The sequence below is a fragment of the Podarcis filfolensis genome (genome assembly GCF_964270895.1).
Source record: "Podarcis filfolensis genome assembly, chromosome: 4".
Taxonomy (NCBI): Eukaryota; Metazoa; Chordata; class Lepidosauria; order Squamata; family Lacertidae; genus Podarcis; species Podarcis filfolensis.
In genome coordinates this window covers 89196761-89212374 of record NC_139607.1, presented here as the reverse complement: position 1 = coordinate 89212374, position 15614 = coordinate 89196761, and the positions used below count along the sequence as shown (strand labels likewise).

General features: G+C 46.1%; 1 long non-coding RNA gene across 1 annotated transcript; it reads right to left on the bottom strand.

Annotated features, from left to right (window-relative positions):
- Positions 1-2166: 2166 nt before the first annotated feature.
- Positions 2167-14660, bottom strand: LOC310761020. The gene is made up of 2 exons (XR_014547191.1): positions 14603-14660; positions 2167-2551 (listed from the first exon to the last, which is right to left on the bottom strand). It is a non-coding gene; the product is annotated as an uncharacterized lncRNA (long non-coding RNA).
- Positions 14661-15614: the final 954 nt, after the last annotated feature.

Here is a 15614-nt window from a genome sequence, read left to right as displayed (position 1 = left end):
TGGCATGCATTGCAAGGCTGAAGTAGACAGCATGTTTGTAGTAAAAGTATGAAATTTCAAGGGGTGTATTGTGACAGCCTATAGTTAATTATTGCTCGCAACTTCTAACTGCAATCGCACAATTAAATACCATTCCACTTTAAGTCGATCTCCACAAATGTCGAGTCTTCCTGACAACTTGTGTGTGTTTCTAGTGCGGAATTCTGTGAAGGCTCAGCAACGAGGTGGAAGGATTCCTAATGTTTAAAACGTGAGGGATTTTATCTGAAAGCTGAACACGTCACTTCATCCCCTTTCATGGCTCGCTCAAGGGGGAGAGAAATACCCCTCGAGGAATCAGTCAAAGTGATTTTTCCGTAAACCCTCAGGAATGTTTTAAGCAGCAGTTGCGAAAATGTCGTTATGAATAGTGTCTGAAAAACATGCAGGATGTGGATCAGAAAAGTGGCTGCAACCAGGGCGATGATGCATGTCTGGACCATAATGGTAATTCATGGCCTTCCTGAAGGAGACACATGCCTTAAGTCAGGGATGGAAGAAACTCTGGGCTTCCAGATGTTGTCGCACTCCATCTCCCATCATCCTTCACCCCTGGCTATATTGGCTGGGGCTGATGGGGGCTGAAGTTCCAACAACATCTGAAAGGATGTTAAGAAGTGTGTAAATAAGATTTTTTAAAATACAAAAGCAGCAGTGGGGTGTGTAGTGTTTAATCATAAAAGCATTAAACAGTTTGCATAAAATATACATTATAATTATTGATACAAGGCAGAGTTAAAAACAAGTTAAAACAGCCTTAAAAAAAGAAACTGTTGAAATATGCACACATATGCTTCATAGAATCAGAGGAAGGATCTTCTAGTCGAATCCCCTGCAAAGCAGGATTGAACCTGCAACCTTGGTGCTATCAGCACCATGTTCTAGCCAACTGAGCTATTGCATACATATGTTATAGTCCACGGATAGGCAAACTAAGGCCCAGGGGCCAGATCTGGCCCAATCGCCTTCTAAATCCAGCCCACAGATGGCCCAGGAATCAGCGTGTTTTTTCATGAATAGAATGTACCTTTTTATTTAAAAGGCATCTCTGGGTTATTTGTGGGGCATGGGAATTCATACATATATTTTTTTCAAAATATAGTCCGGCCCACCACATGGTCTGAGGGACAGTGGACCGGCCCCCTGCTGAAAAAGTTTGCTGACCCCTGTTATAGTCTTTCCCCACATGCAGAGAAATTGGGCTCAACAACACCCTGTTTCTCCCCTCTGTTCCATGGAAGTAAAATAATTTAACCAGCAGTGAAAAGCCCTCTAGAAAGTACCTCACACATAAGCCTTTGGCAAGACAGGAAATGAAGTCTTTAAAATACTGCAAAATATGAATACAGATTAATTTGACCTCAACTCTGTAAGGGCCTGGGTAGGCAGGTCTAAACAATAATGTTTTTAACCGGCACCGAAAAGAGTACAGTGGCCATGCCTGCTTGATCTCCATAAGCAGGGAGTTTCAAAGTGTAACCACTGCCATATTAAATGACTGAGTTATTACAAATGTGGAATGGGTATTATGTGGCACCTATTGAGAGCCAGTGTGGTGTAGTGGTTAAGAGCGGTAGACTCGTAATCTGGGGAACCGGGTTCGCTTCCCTGCTCCTCCACCTGCAGCTGCTGGGTGACCTTGGGCCAGTCACACTTCTTTGAAGTCTCTCAGCCCCACTCATCTCACAGAGTGTTTGTTGTGGGGAAGGAAGGGAAAGGAGATTGTGAGCCGCTTTGAGACTCCTTTGGGTAGTGATAAAGCGGGATATCAAACCCTTCTTCTTCTGTAGTAGATCCAATTTCACAGATCAAAGCAGATGAGAGGGTACATGATGGTCCTAAGTTGTTAACATTCCAACCCCCTGCAGTGCAGGAATCTCAACCAAAGCATGGTTGAGCTGGTTTTAATCTTCCATTTTTATATTGTTGCAACCCTCCCTGGAAAATTTGGATGAAAGGTGGGCGAGCAATCCAATGGACCACAACATCTGGAGGGCCACAGGTTCCCAATCCCTGCTGCAGACCACTGCAGGATCCCTTTTTTCCTTTCTGGGAAGCTGCCTTAGGAACTTATAGGGCCAGAGAAGAAGGAGAGGCCATCAGATTTCATAGCACACACAAAAAAAATGCACTTAAGGCAAGGCCCATTATGCTCCTGTTACGGTTCCAAATGACTTCCAAAACTCATGTCTGATACCGGAGAAGTAAAGAGCAGGCGGGGGAAACATACACATCCAAGAGTATTCCATTTTTAGCAGGAATTCTCTTTCTCGCCTTTGTGAATACGCTGTCTTCCTCTTGGCAGAAGGAAAAAATTAAGACTGTCCAAATGGGGAGGTATAAATTCTGCCTCGCAGCAAGATCAGTGCACGATGTAGAACTTGGCAACTCTGCGGGGCCGTTAAGTAGATAAACATGCGGCGATTCTGCCATAGCATCCATCAGCAGAAGCCGCCTCCCATTTAGCGATGTTCTGTCAGCCGGCTCAATGTTTGTAGCAAAAGAGGAAGCCCTGAGAAAAGACCCAAATGAAGTAAATTATAGCCAATGTGGCTTTTCTCTTCCTCATCACACCCTTTCTTCTTCCTCCTCCTCCCCCTCCTCCCCCTCCTCTTCTTCTTCTTCTGCTTTGGGCGGGTGCAAACACCAAACTTTCACACCATCCAACATCCCATCTGCATTAGACATTTGAAGCAGTATCATACCACTTTAATGCAGCCAAGGCCAGAGGCATAGGAAGGGCAGGTGGTACCCAGTGCAGAAAATTTCTTTGTCACCTCCCCCCACAGTGATTTCTTTTGCCTGCAAAAATGGTTTTACGTTATTTCATATTTTCTTACAAAGGAATGTGGATTCTGGGCCCCTGATAACAAGTAGGCGGCTGTGGACAGATACTTAAATCTACAGGATGGCTTGTGTTTTGGCTTGTGTTATTTTATTTATATTCATTGTTTATTTATTTAATAAAATTTATTTTAAAAAACCTGCAAAGTGGTTCACCAAAACAAAACAAAAAACCACAGCAGTAAAATCAAGAAAAAATAACAATCCTACTTTAAAACATACAAAAGCTAAAATATTAAGATTAAAATTACTTCAGCTTCCTAAGCATCTAGGAATGCTTGCCTAAAGAAGAATGCTTTGAGCAGCTGCCCGAAAAGAGTCTAGCAAAGGCACGTGCTTTGTTGCAATAGGCAGGGAGTTCCAAAGTGCAGGTGCTGTCACAGTAAGTACAGATATTATGTGTATATCTTGACCCTGCTCCATTGAATTGAAATTTCACCCTTCACGACATGGGAATACGGCCAAGTAAACAGCTATTTTCGTGGAGGAGGGTCAAGATATTAACTTGTATGCATGAAATTTCATATGTAACTATATAATCCCTAGTGGTGTAAGATAAGTGTCAGGAGTGCGTGCAGGTGCCAGGCCCTGTGACCAGTAGGGCTTCGCAGGACTGGGGCCTTCCTAAGTTTGTTCTGGAGAGGCAAGATATGGCCGCACAGGTGAGGCCGCTTGGTAACCTTGTGGCAAGAACCAGGAAGGGATATAAGGTCAGCATTTTCCCTTTGGCTCTTTGTCACAACAACACGTTTCCTGCCTTGCTGTGTTTGGCTTCTTGCTTCCTGATCCTCGGACCTAGGCTTTGTGACTCCTTGCTTCTTGACCCTCGGATCCTTGACTTCATGACTCCTTGCTTCCTGACCCTCGGACTCTTGGCTTCCTGACTCCTGGCTTCTGGACTCTCATTCCTGCTCCCACCCCACCATCTTGCCCCCGGTCCCAACACCCTCAGCAGAGACTTCGATCACCCGTAGACCGGACCATGACAATAAGACCTTTGAAACAGGCATTTTTTTAAAAAAAGTTTTTCAGGAACTGCCCTAGTAGGGCAGTAATTGTTCCATGATAATTTGTCACCCCCCCCCCTCCATGGTGATACTTGGGGCACCCCCCGCCCCCCTTCCTACGCCCCCAGCCGAAGTCTCCCCCCCCCACCCAAGAATCCTGAGAGCTGCAGTTTGTTAAGGGTGTTGAGCGCTGTTAGGAGACCCCTGTTCCCCACTCAGCACTGCGATTCCCAGAGTTTGCCTGGGAAGAAGGATTGATGGTTAAACCATACCAAAAGAAAAAGAAATGGTGAATATTCAGGGGAAATGCAATAATAATACAGTGGTACCTCAGGTTACATATGCTTCAGGTTACAGACTCCGCTAACCCAGAAATAGTGTTCAGGTTAAGAACTTTGCTTCAGGATGAGAACAGAAATCGTGCTCCGGCGGCATGGCGGCAGCAGGAGGCCCCATTAGCTAAAGTGGTGCTTCAGGTTAAGAGCAGTTTCAGGTTAAGAAAGGACCTCCAGAAGGAATTAAGTACTTAACCCGAGGTACCACTGTAATAATAATAATAATAATAATAATAATAATAATAATAATAATAATAATTATTATTATTAAAAAAAAATATTTATACCCCGCCCATCTGGCTGGGCTTCCCCATCCACTCTGGGCAGCTTCCAACAAAATACTAAAATACAGGACTCCATCAAACAGTAAAAGCTTCCCTAAACAGGGCTGCCTTCAGATGTCTTCTAAAGGTCTGGTAGTTGTTTTTCTCTTTGACATCTAATGGGAGGGCCTTCCACAGGGTGGGTGCCACTACCGAGAAGGCCCTCTGCCCGGTTCCCTGTAATTTGGCTTCTTGCAGTCAGGGAACCGCCAGAAGGCCCTTGGCACTGGACCTCAGTGTCCAGGTAGAACGATGGGGGTGGAGACGCTCCTTCAGATATACTGTAGGGAAGGTTCATATCTCAGGGTCTCCGGGTTCAATCCCAGGTTCAATTCCAGGCATTTCCTGGTGTGGCTGAGAATCTCCCCTTGTCTGAAACCCTGGGTAGCCACTGTCAGTCAGTGTGGGCAAGACTGAGCTAGATAGACCAATTGCCAAGTTGGTACAAGGCACCTTTCTGAAGGGGCAGACTTTGGTCTTTCAAATTTCACCAGCGCCCTATGCAAGGCCAAAATTCAGGGCACCCCTTGCCTCTCACCTTCAGTTCTGCTCAAATCACTACATCGTATTTGCAGCGCCCCCTAGGCTCAGCACACAGTGAGGAGGAACCGGTTGCAGTGCCCTAAATTCGCCTCTTCTTCCTGTATTCCTATATTTCTTTTTCTAGGGAGGGGGCAGGAAGAAAATAAAGAAATGATCCCAGAAAGTGTCTTTTGAAAAATGTCTGCTCAGCTCTAGTATTTTAAAAAAAGATCCCGATCTTATCCCTCTCATGAGACGATGTGTTTCTTCCTTCCCGAACCTCATACAATTGTAAAAAGCACCATTAACATTTGAAAAAATATTAGCCGGAGGGCTGGAAAAGGTGTCGAGTAGGGAGAGTATGCGTGTGTATCTTTATGCGTGTAATGCACCAAGCATTTTTGCCTTTCTCTATAACATTTTCAAATGTTTGGCAATGACTCTAGTAGGGGGAAAAACAATGTTAAGATATCAGAGTGGCTACGAAAATAAAGCAGCAGATGAAAACTGTAATATGAAAAGGCACACAGAAATCCATCCCAAATGATTGTTGTTTTACAGCCCACTGAACTAATTGCCTCTACAGTTATTGAAGACGCACACACATATATTCCTCTCTCCTCCAAACAGTCGCTTTTGAGTTTTCTTTTGACCTAGTTTTCACTGATGAGATAAGCCTATGTCTGGGCTGTACCTGCTTTGTTGTAAATGTACCTCCTTACAAACGTATGTGTCAGGAGAGAGTTCAGGGTCGCATCCACAACATACATTTAAAGCCCCTCTAAACCAGTTTGAAAGTCGTGCCTTCCACCTCTTGCAAAACAAGAAGCCCGTGCCCTCCAACATTCCTCAGATCAAAACAGGGAAATTCTGTCCTACACTATAGACACCATAGACACATATACATCGGTCATTGGAGCCAATGTCAACCTTTCTGCCAAACTGACCACACAGAATTGTCGTCAATAAAATATCTGCAGCACCTTCCACAGATCAATGGGAGGAAATAAGTTCTTAGTGGCAAGCTGCCTTGAGTCCCTGTCAGGGATAAAGATGGGGGGAAATAATCATCATCATAGGAGCCAACTTCTAGGGGCCTAAGGGGCTTTACCCCCCCAATAAAATATTTGAGGGAGCTGGGCCCCCCCAAAAAAAGTTGATGGGCATTGCCATTCAAATAGTGTATGTGCACCATGTCATGTGATTGATTGTGTGAGGTGGGGCTTACCTGCCCCCCCCAATATTTTATTCAGGTTGGCACTGATGATGATGATGATGTTGATGGAAATTTTGAGTGATCAAGAACATAAAAGGCAAAGGGACCCCTGACCATTAGGTCCAGTCGTGGCCGACTCTGGGGTTGCGGCGCTCATCTCGCTTTATTGGCCGAGGGAGCCTGCGTACAGCTTCCGGGTCATGTGGCCAGCATGACTAAGCCACTTCTGGCGAACCAGAGCAGCGCAAGCGAACGCCGTTTACCTTCCTGCCAGAGCGGTACCTATTTATCTACTTGCACTTTGACATGCTTTCGAACTGCTAGGTTGGCAGGAGCAGGGACTGAGCAATGGGAGCTCACCCCGTCGCAGGGATGCAAACCGCCGACCTTCTGGTCGCAAAGTCCTAGGCCCTGTGGTTTAACCCACAGCGCCACCCACGTCAAGAACATACCAGAGAGTAAATCCTATTGAACTGAGTGAGACTTAGTTCTGAGTAAAAATGTTTGAGATTGCAGTGTAAGGCTGCCCAGTCTTTACCCAGTTACCTGTGAGTAAGCTCCATTGAATACAGTGGGACTTCCTTCTGAGCAGAAGTGTAAGTCTCCATGTACAATTAAGGAATAAACACTCCCCCACGTTTCCTATGAAATGGCTGGCTGCTGAAGCATTACAGTGAAAGAATTTAAAGTGGATTGGTGATCCTTTCCTTCAAAATTATAGGAAGGGCTCTGTATGCCAGCTTCGCCATTTCCTTCATTCTGTGCAGGTATTTTATTTTCAGTATAAATGGGACTCCCTTTTTTGCACCTACACACACACTCAGGGGCATACGAAGGGGGACGGAGGGGGCGGTTCTGCCCCGGGCACCACTCAGGGGGGTGTCAAGATGGCCCGCTGCCTCCCCCCAGCTGTAAAACAGCCAAGGGTGCGTGCGCAGTTAGCATGGGCGCCGCTTGCGCAGCATCCGTATGGGCTGCCGTGCGTGTGCGCCATTCATATGGGCGTCCGTATGGGCTGCTTCTCGCATGGCGACCTCACAGCTGCCGCATGTGTGCAGTCCATAGGGGATGCCACACATGCACAGTACGTACAGATGTCATGCATGCACCGTCGGGCAGTTTGCCCCGCCCTCGGCATCCTGCCCCGGATGGCAGAGAGGGTTCCTCCACCACTGCACATACTTTTAATTGGTCTCTGAGACATGGCGGGGAGGAAAAAGAGAAAGTATGGCATTCCAGGATCAGATCAGAAACCGAGACGGCTTCTACAATACAGTCATACCTTGGGTTGAATATGCTTCATGTTGAGCGCGTTCGAGTTGCGCCCCATGGCAACCCAGAAGTAATGGAGCACGTTACTTCCGGCTTTCACTGCTAGCGCATGCGCAGACGCTCAAAATGACGTCGCGCACATGCGCAGAAGCGGCAAAAAGCGACGCACACGTGTGCAGACATGCCATCGCTAGTTACGTTTGCTTCTGGATGCAAACGGGGCTCCGGAACGGATCCTGTTCGCATCCCGAGGTACCACTGTACCAGCACTGTTCCTGGAAAATGAGGACACTTGGAGTGTATGGAAACATGGGGATGGTAGTTTGTTAAGGCTTCTGAGATTAAATAGTGGATCCCCAATTCCCCTTCAGGGAGCTACAATGTTCCCCGGAAAGAGGGACTGATTGTTGAACCACTCTGGGCATTTTAGCTCTGTGACAGGAGTAAAGCCTTTCCTAAGACAGAAGGAATGTTTTCAGAAGTCCTTTGGTTCATTTCCATGCTGCTGTGTGATGCCTGGCTTCTCAAACTTTGTTGGAGGCAGAGTGCTATAGGGTTGGGTGGGCCAAATATTGGTAGTCCAAATATCTGGTAGGGTGCCAGATCAGTAAAGCCCGAGATAACCTCTTGTCTGTGAGATATTTGCACCCTGGCAGTGCCCACCAGAAAAGGCCTGATCTGGAGCCACCTAGCTATGCTTTTTCATGTGCTCTGACCTGCACTGGTTGAGCCAGCTCAGGGCTTCACAGTGCCTACATGAAGTGCATTGTGGGAAATTAAAATGGCAACCCCTGCCACCTATCTACCTGGTGCTGGCTATAGTAGTAGAAGAAGAAGAGTTTGGATTTGATATCCCGCTTTATCACTACTCGAAGGAGTCTCAAAGCAGCTAACATTCTCCTTTCCCTTCCTTCCCCACAACAAACACTCTGTGAGGTGAGTGGGGCTGAGAGACTTCAGAGAAGTGTGACTGGCCCAAGGTCACCCAGCAGCTGCATGCAGAGGAGTGGGGACGCGAACCCGGTTCCCCAGATTATCAGACTACCGCTCTTAGTGCTTCAATGGTCCATTTAGCTCAGTATTTTGTACACTGACGGGTGCTGGCTCTCCAGGATTTCAGACCCGACACATTCCCAGTCCAACTTGGAGATGCTGGGGATCAAACCTGGGACCTTCTGTATGCAAAGCAGATGCTCTACCACTAAGCTGCAACCCTTCTCCTGACAGGAGACCTCTGATGTAGGCAGGTTCTGCTGGAGGGCCCTTTGCCATGTGTTCCCTCAAACCTGGATCCAGCCCTGGCTTGAAGTTTCTGCCAGCAGATGCCTTTTGCTCCCCTCTCTGTGGTTTGTTATCCAGGTCTACAAATACCACCGTTTCTGCATCTGCATTACCATTTCCTCATTTAGATTTACCTCAACACATTTTCCTCCTCGAGCTCACAGTGCTTATTATATATATTCATATCTCAGCATGGGGTGATTTAAGCTCTCATTAATGCTAATTGGTGTTGTGCATTATTTGAGTGTCTATAGGAAATGCGCATTCAGGATAAGACAGCCTTGCCTTTGAGTAGGTAGGTAGTCTGCTCAGTAAAATGTGATAACCTCCGCTAATGGCTTCTTGGTTTGGAGGAGAATCTTTCATTGAAAACTTTGGGGTGGAGAAGATGAGTTTAAAAATCAGTCCTCTGGGGTTGTGGTGGGAACACATTGCACCAATGCTCTGTCAGGTCACACGCCTCAAGGCTTGATGCCGTATGCTTAACAAACAGATTTTGGGTGTTTAGAGACGGAGAAGAATTTTTTTCAGTCCGTTTTTGGGGAAGGCCCATTACTCAATGGCAGAGCATCTTGCCGAGTGCCAGAGCACACAGAAACACCATTTACATTCCCGTCAGAGAGGTGCCTATTTATCTACTCATACTGGTATGCTTTTGAACTGCTAGGTTGGCAGGAGCTGGGACAGAGCAACGGGAGCTCACTCCATTGGGCAGACTTAAACTGCCAACCTTCTGAAAGGCAAGCCCAAGAGGCTCTGTGGTTTAGACCACATTGCCACCCGCTCCCTCGGGGGTCATGGCTTAATCCAAGCACTACCACCAGGCATGATTAAGAAATCAGTCCCCAAATGTTTGGGTTAAAAGTGGGTTGTGAGTCTAAAAGGTCAAAGATACCTGGTGTAGACAGTACTGAAATTATTATTGTTTATTATTATTATTATTATTATTATTATTATTATTATTATTACTACTACTACTACTACTACTACTACTACTACAACAACAACACATAATTTATTAATCACCTTCTAAGGGTGGCACTGTGGGTAAGACCTCAGTGCCTAGGGCTTGCCGATCGCATGGTCAGCAGTTCGAATCCCCGCGGCGGGGTGAGCTCCCGTCTTTCGGTCCCAGCTCCTGCCCACCTAGCAGTTCGAAAGCACCCTTAAGTGCAAGTAGGTAAATAGGTACCGCTTTATAGCGGGAAGGTAAATGGCGTTTCCGTGTGCTGTGCTGGTGCCGGCTCGCCAGAGCAGCTTCATCATGCTGGCCACGTGACCCGGAAGTGTGTCCGGACAGCGCTGGCCCCCGGCCTCTTAAGTGAGATGGGCGCGCAACCCTAGAGTCGGACACGACTGGCCCGTACAAGCAGGGGTACCTTTACCTTTAAACCACCATGTGAAGGTGATTTACACCTAACAATAATTAAAAACAGTTGAAAACACACAAAAACAACACATGCATTTAAAACAAGGCAAAAACTGTAATAAGTGGACATTCAGTAAAGACTTATATATCCTGCTCAGAAAGCAAACGGTATATGCAGTATAAGGCAGCCACTAACAGAGCTCAGTAGGGGAATCCTGCCCTTTATCTTCTTGTCACCAAACCTAGCTAATTCTGCCTTGCCTCCTGGCCTGGACCCATTTCACAGGTGAAAATGAGGACACGTGTAACAGCCCTGTTCTCCCATTAAAAAATGGTGAAATCATTAGTTGGGGGAGGGGAAATCTCATGATTTAACTTTTGTAACTAGGAGCTTTAGTGGGGATTTAAGTGCAAAACAAAGACACATTGTTGAGCATTAAATGGCTCCATTTAAAAAAAAAAAAGAACCTTGAAGATTGCTTTCTCTGTACTTTGTGTAAAATCGCTTAGCTCATTTTGATAATTGTCTTCCAGTCAATAAATGCACGCTGGTTCATCATGCGCTGAATGCTAAAAGGTTGGTGGTGTGAAGGACTCATCACTGTCAAGACCACAGAATGAACTTCTGTATCCCCTCACAACTTCTCAATGATGCTTTAAATAAGGGCCAAGCATTGAACAATCCTTTCTGGTCCTTTCTGGTATTAACTTAGTGGTGTGGGAACCATGAGTAGCCTGGATTTCACTTGGTGGTGGAATCTGAAACCATGCTCAGGACAGGACAGTAGCTGGGTCCCAAGCTGTTTAGGACTTTATACCTCAAATCCATCACCTTGAACTGCAGATCTTTAAGGACTATAGTGCTATATGATCTCACATCGCCTTGATGAGTCAAAGCTCTGTTGGCTGCATTTTGCACTAGCAGCAATGTATATTCAGGAGCAGCCTCATGCAGAGCACATCATAGTAGTCTAATTGGGAGATCACTAGGGCATGGAGTGGAAATATGCACTCCAGATCATTGCAGCAACTTAGGTGTCCAGTGTCAAAGGTGAATCAAGGAGTACCCCAGACTACATACCTGGTCATTCACAGGAAGAACAACCCCTTCCAGAATAGGTTGTTTATCTACTTCTCAGATCCAGAGTCCCCTGACTGATAATCGCAGAAATGTAGAGTTGGAAGGGACCCAAAGGGTCATCAAGTCCAACCCCACCCCATGCAGGAATGTCAACTATAGCATCCATGACAGATGATCATCCAGCCTCTGCTTTAAAACCTCCAAGGAAGAAGATTCCACCACCTCCCAAAGGAGACCGTTTCACTGTCAAACAACTTTCATCATCGGAAAGGTCTTCCTGATGTTTAGTTGGAATCTCCTTTCTTGTAACCTGAAGCTGTGGGTTCAGGTTCCACCCTTTGGGGCAGAAGAAAACAAGCTTGCTCCACCTCCCATCTTCAACTCAAGCTGTGGTCCAGTTTCATCGCTTGAAACTCTCCTGGAAAGCAATGAGACAGCTGAACTCCACAGAGCTGGAGAGGGTGCTCAGGATGATCCACATTGATAGCTCTTCTCATCTGACCGTTCCATAGTGAGATGAGGGTATTGGATGGGGTGCCTGCCATGCTAACCGGAAACCACCCCAGGGCATTCTTATTTGCCTCTCCTAGGGTAATTGCCGTCCAAGCAGTCCAAGGAAGATACATTCCACAGTGGCTTCCAGGCTGCTCAGTTAAATTGGAAAATCAATGGTGGAAACCTGAAGAAAATATATGGGTGAAGTTGTTTGCACAATCAGACACTGTGCAAAGTATGAATTGGTCTCAGTTAAGGAAAAATAGCAATGACAAAGCAGAGACATCACCTTGCCAACAAAGGTCCGTATAGTTAAAGCTATGGTTTTCCCAGTAGTGATGTCTGGAAGTGAGATCTGGACCATAAAGAAGGCTGACCGCTGAAGAATTGATGCTTTTGAATTATGGTGCTGGAGGAGACTCTTGAGAGTCAAACCTCTCCATTCTTAAGGAAATCAGCCCTGAGTGCTCACTGGAAGGACAGATCATGAAGCTGAGGCTCCAATACTTTGGCCATTTCATGAGAAGAGAAGACTCCCTAGAAAAGACCCTGATGTTGGGAAAGATTGAGGGCACAAGGAGTAGGGGACGACAGAGGACGAGATGGTTGGACAGTGTTCTCGAAGCTACCATCATGAGTTTGACCAAACTGCGGGAGGCAATGGAAGACAGGAGTGCCTGGCGTGCTCTGGTCCATGGAGTCACGAAGAGTTGGACACGACTAAACGACTAAACAAAAACAAGGAAAAATAGCGTATGTGTGAACAGAAGTAAAAAACAACAACAGAATTATCTATTCTTTCTTTTATTTTTATTTGTCCCACCATCCTTGGAGGCAAAATGTTGCGTCGAGACACTTCCCAAAGTCTTTGTAACACACATCAAAAGTTTAACGGGGTTTTGAAGTTGTGGTTTTCCCTTAAGTAAATCAAGGCTTTCATTGCATTTTCAGTGTTCAAAGCAGTGCCTCTTCAGCTGCCATTATGATCACTTTCAAGATGGGCCGATAAGTGTGCCCTCAAATGCATATGCAGAAATCCTTTCCAACAAAGTTCTTGGCTGCTCCAGGATCAGATTTCTCCCATTTTACAGGTTGCTGTGGCAACTGATCAGCTCTGCCGACATTTTTATTATTACTATTTTCTGAAGGCACGTTTAAATCTAATGCAAAGTGCGATCCATAGCATGAAAGGAGGCAACAGCTGGGGGCTGGAGCAGTGTGTAAGCTGACATGTCAGACAGTAGCCAGACAAAGCGACGCAGGCTCTGTCTGACCAAAAAAAAAAGAGTAACAACTGAATGCTGTCAACAAAATCCACAGTACAAGCCAGCTGTTCACTCTCATCAGAACTAAAAAAAAAAAGCAAGACAAAAATCCCAGGGCTGGGAATTAAATTTATGAACAGAAGAGAGAAAGAGAGAGAGAAAAAACTTTTGTGGAAAGACGGAATAGGATTTCAGGCAAAACGGAACCATGCAAGGAGGCCTTAATCAGAGATGCCTTTACTCCATGTTCTGGATGAAACATGCCTTGGCAGCATAGATGCAAACACTGGGATGGTGCAGGTTGGTACGGCCCCTGCCCAAGGATGACAGACAAGTTCATGAAGATAACTAGGGTTGGAGGAGAAAATCAATTTGGTTTAAAGGTGATCCCACCTAATTCATGCTTTCTGAAGCAATCTGCAAAGTGAAACCCAGTTTGCACTTTTAATCCATGGCAGCAAGATACATGGAAGGGCTGCCGTTTGTGGTGGAGCAACTTTCATGCATGCAGAAGACCCCAGATTCAATTCCTGGCTGCGAGAGATTCTCCACCTGAAATCTTGCCACTTCCAATCAATGTTGGCAGGACAGAGCAAGATGGAGCAATGATAATGATGATGATGATGATGATGATTTTATTATTTATACCCCACCCATCTGACTGAGTTTCCCCAGCCAGTCTGGGCAGCTTACATCACATTAAAAAATGGTAAAACATTAGACGTTTTAAAATTTCCCAATACAGGGTTGCCTTCAGTTGTCTGACTCCGTTCAAGGTAGCTTCCTTGAAGCAGACAGAGATAAGTCCAATGAATCATGGTAGGGTGGGAGCAGAGGAGGACTGGATACAAGAACAGATATGAAGCCATTTAGCAGAGGCAAACAGAACTAGAAGATGTCTCCATCAAAGAGTCCTTTGAAAACCAGGGTTCTTTAGAACATTCATAGCGGGGGTCCTATAGAACATGAAGGTGCCATATCTCAATGGTGGAGCACACACTTTGCATGCAAAAGGGTTCTAGGTTGAATTCCTGGTGTCTTCAGGTAAGGCTGAAACCCTGGAAAGTCACTGCCAGTCAGTGCAGAGTCTAGACTACTGAGCTAGATGCACCAATGTAAACTAGGAACTGGCCTCTTTCCTCTACCTCATTTATGGTGCTGTGGTCTAAACCACCGAGCCTCTTGGGCTTGCCAATCAGAAGGTTGGCGGTTCGAATCCCCACAACAGGGTGAGCTCCCCTTGCTCGGTCCCAGCTCCTGCCAACCTAGCAGTTCAAAAGCAAGTCAAAGTGCAAGTAGATAAATAGGTACCGCTCCAGCGGAAAGGTAAACGGTGTTTCTGTGTGCTGCTCTGGTTCGCCAGAAGCGGCTTAGTCATGCTGGCCACATGACCCGGAAGCTGTATGCTGGCTCCCTCGGCCAATAAAGCAAGATGAGCGCCACAACCCCAGAGTCGGCCACGACTGGACCTAATGGTCAGGGGTCCCTTTACCTTTACCTTTACCTTTACCTGAAGGCAGGCTTAGGTTACATAACAAGCAAATAGACTATACCAGAGGGAAGCTGGTCCTGAGGTGACTGCAGCTGAGCAGTTATCTTTCTTAACTACCAGCAACCAACAAACTGGTTGTCGCAGCAACCGGTTAGAACATGGAGGCCATTAGTCCTCTGTCAGAATGTTGCACTTGACTGCAACTTTACATACCACATAGTCCTGCTGTCCCAGAAAGCTGTCTGTGGACAAACACCTGCTCCCTCAGCCTGAAAGCGAGATGAGCGATGCAACCCCATAGTTGCCTTTGACAGGACTTAATCTGTCCAGGGGTCCTTTACCTTTTACCTTACCTCATTCTCCTCCCCCCATCAGCCCCCCCTTAAGCAATATCATCAAAATGCAAGTTGAATGAAGCAAGTTCGACAACAAGCAAGATGATTGATTAGCCGTTGTGTGAAAGATAACCATGGCCAGGGTGTATTTTCATTCGTTCACGCCCGCATCAATAAGCAAGATATAAATCGCAGGTGGAGAAACACGACGTGCCCAGGGAGAAAACATCCTACATAATTCTTTGGGTAAAACCAATTAGCAGAGTGGAATTCATTAGAGACAAAGGGGGGGGGGGAGCTCTGAAGGGTCACTCCACCCGTTAGTCAGGCCTGTCCGTGTTACCAAAGCAGCGAGAGGATTGGCAGTGAGCATTCCTCACCCTTGATAAATAGCAATTAATAGTGCAAAGCATCTAGAGTGGCTGTGGCAACCCAGTCAGATGGGCGGGGTTCAAATAATAAAATTATTATTATTACAGTCGTACCTTGGTTTTCGAACAGCTTAGTTCTCGAACGTTTTGGCTTCCAAACAGCACAAACCTGGAAGCGAATGTTCGAAACAGTTTGCGAACTGTTTTTGGAAGCCGAATGTCCAACGGGGCGCTTTGGTTTCTGAACGTTTTGGAAGTCGAATGGACTTCTGGAATGGATTCCGTTCGACTTCAAGGTACGACTGTATTATTAACTGACAGGATTCTTACGATGCACACTCAGTATTTTACAAAAAAATCCAACAAT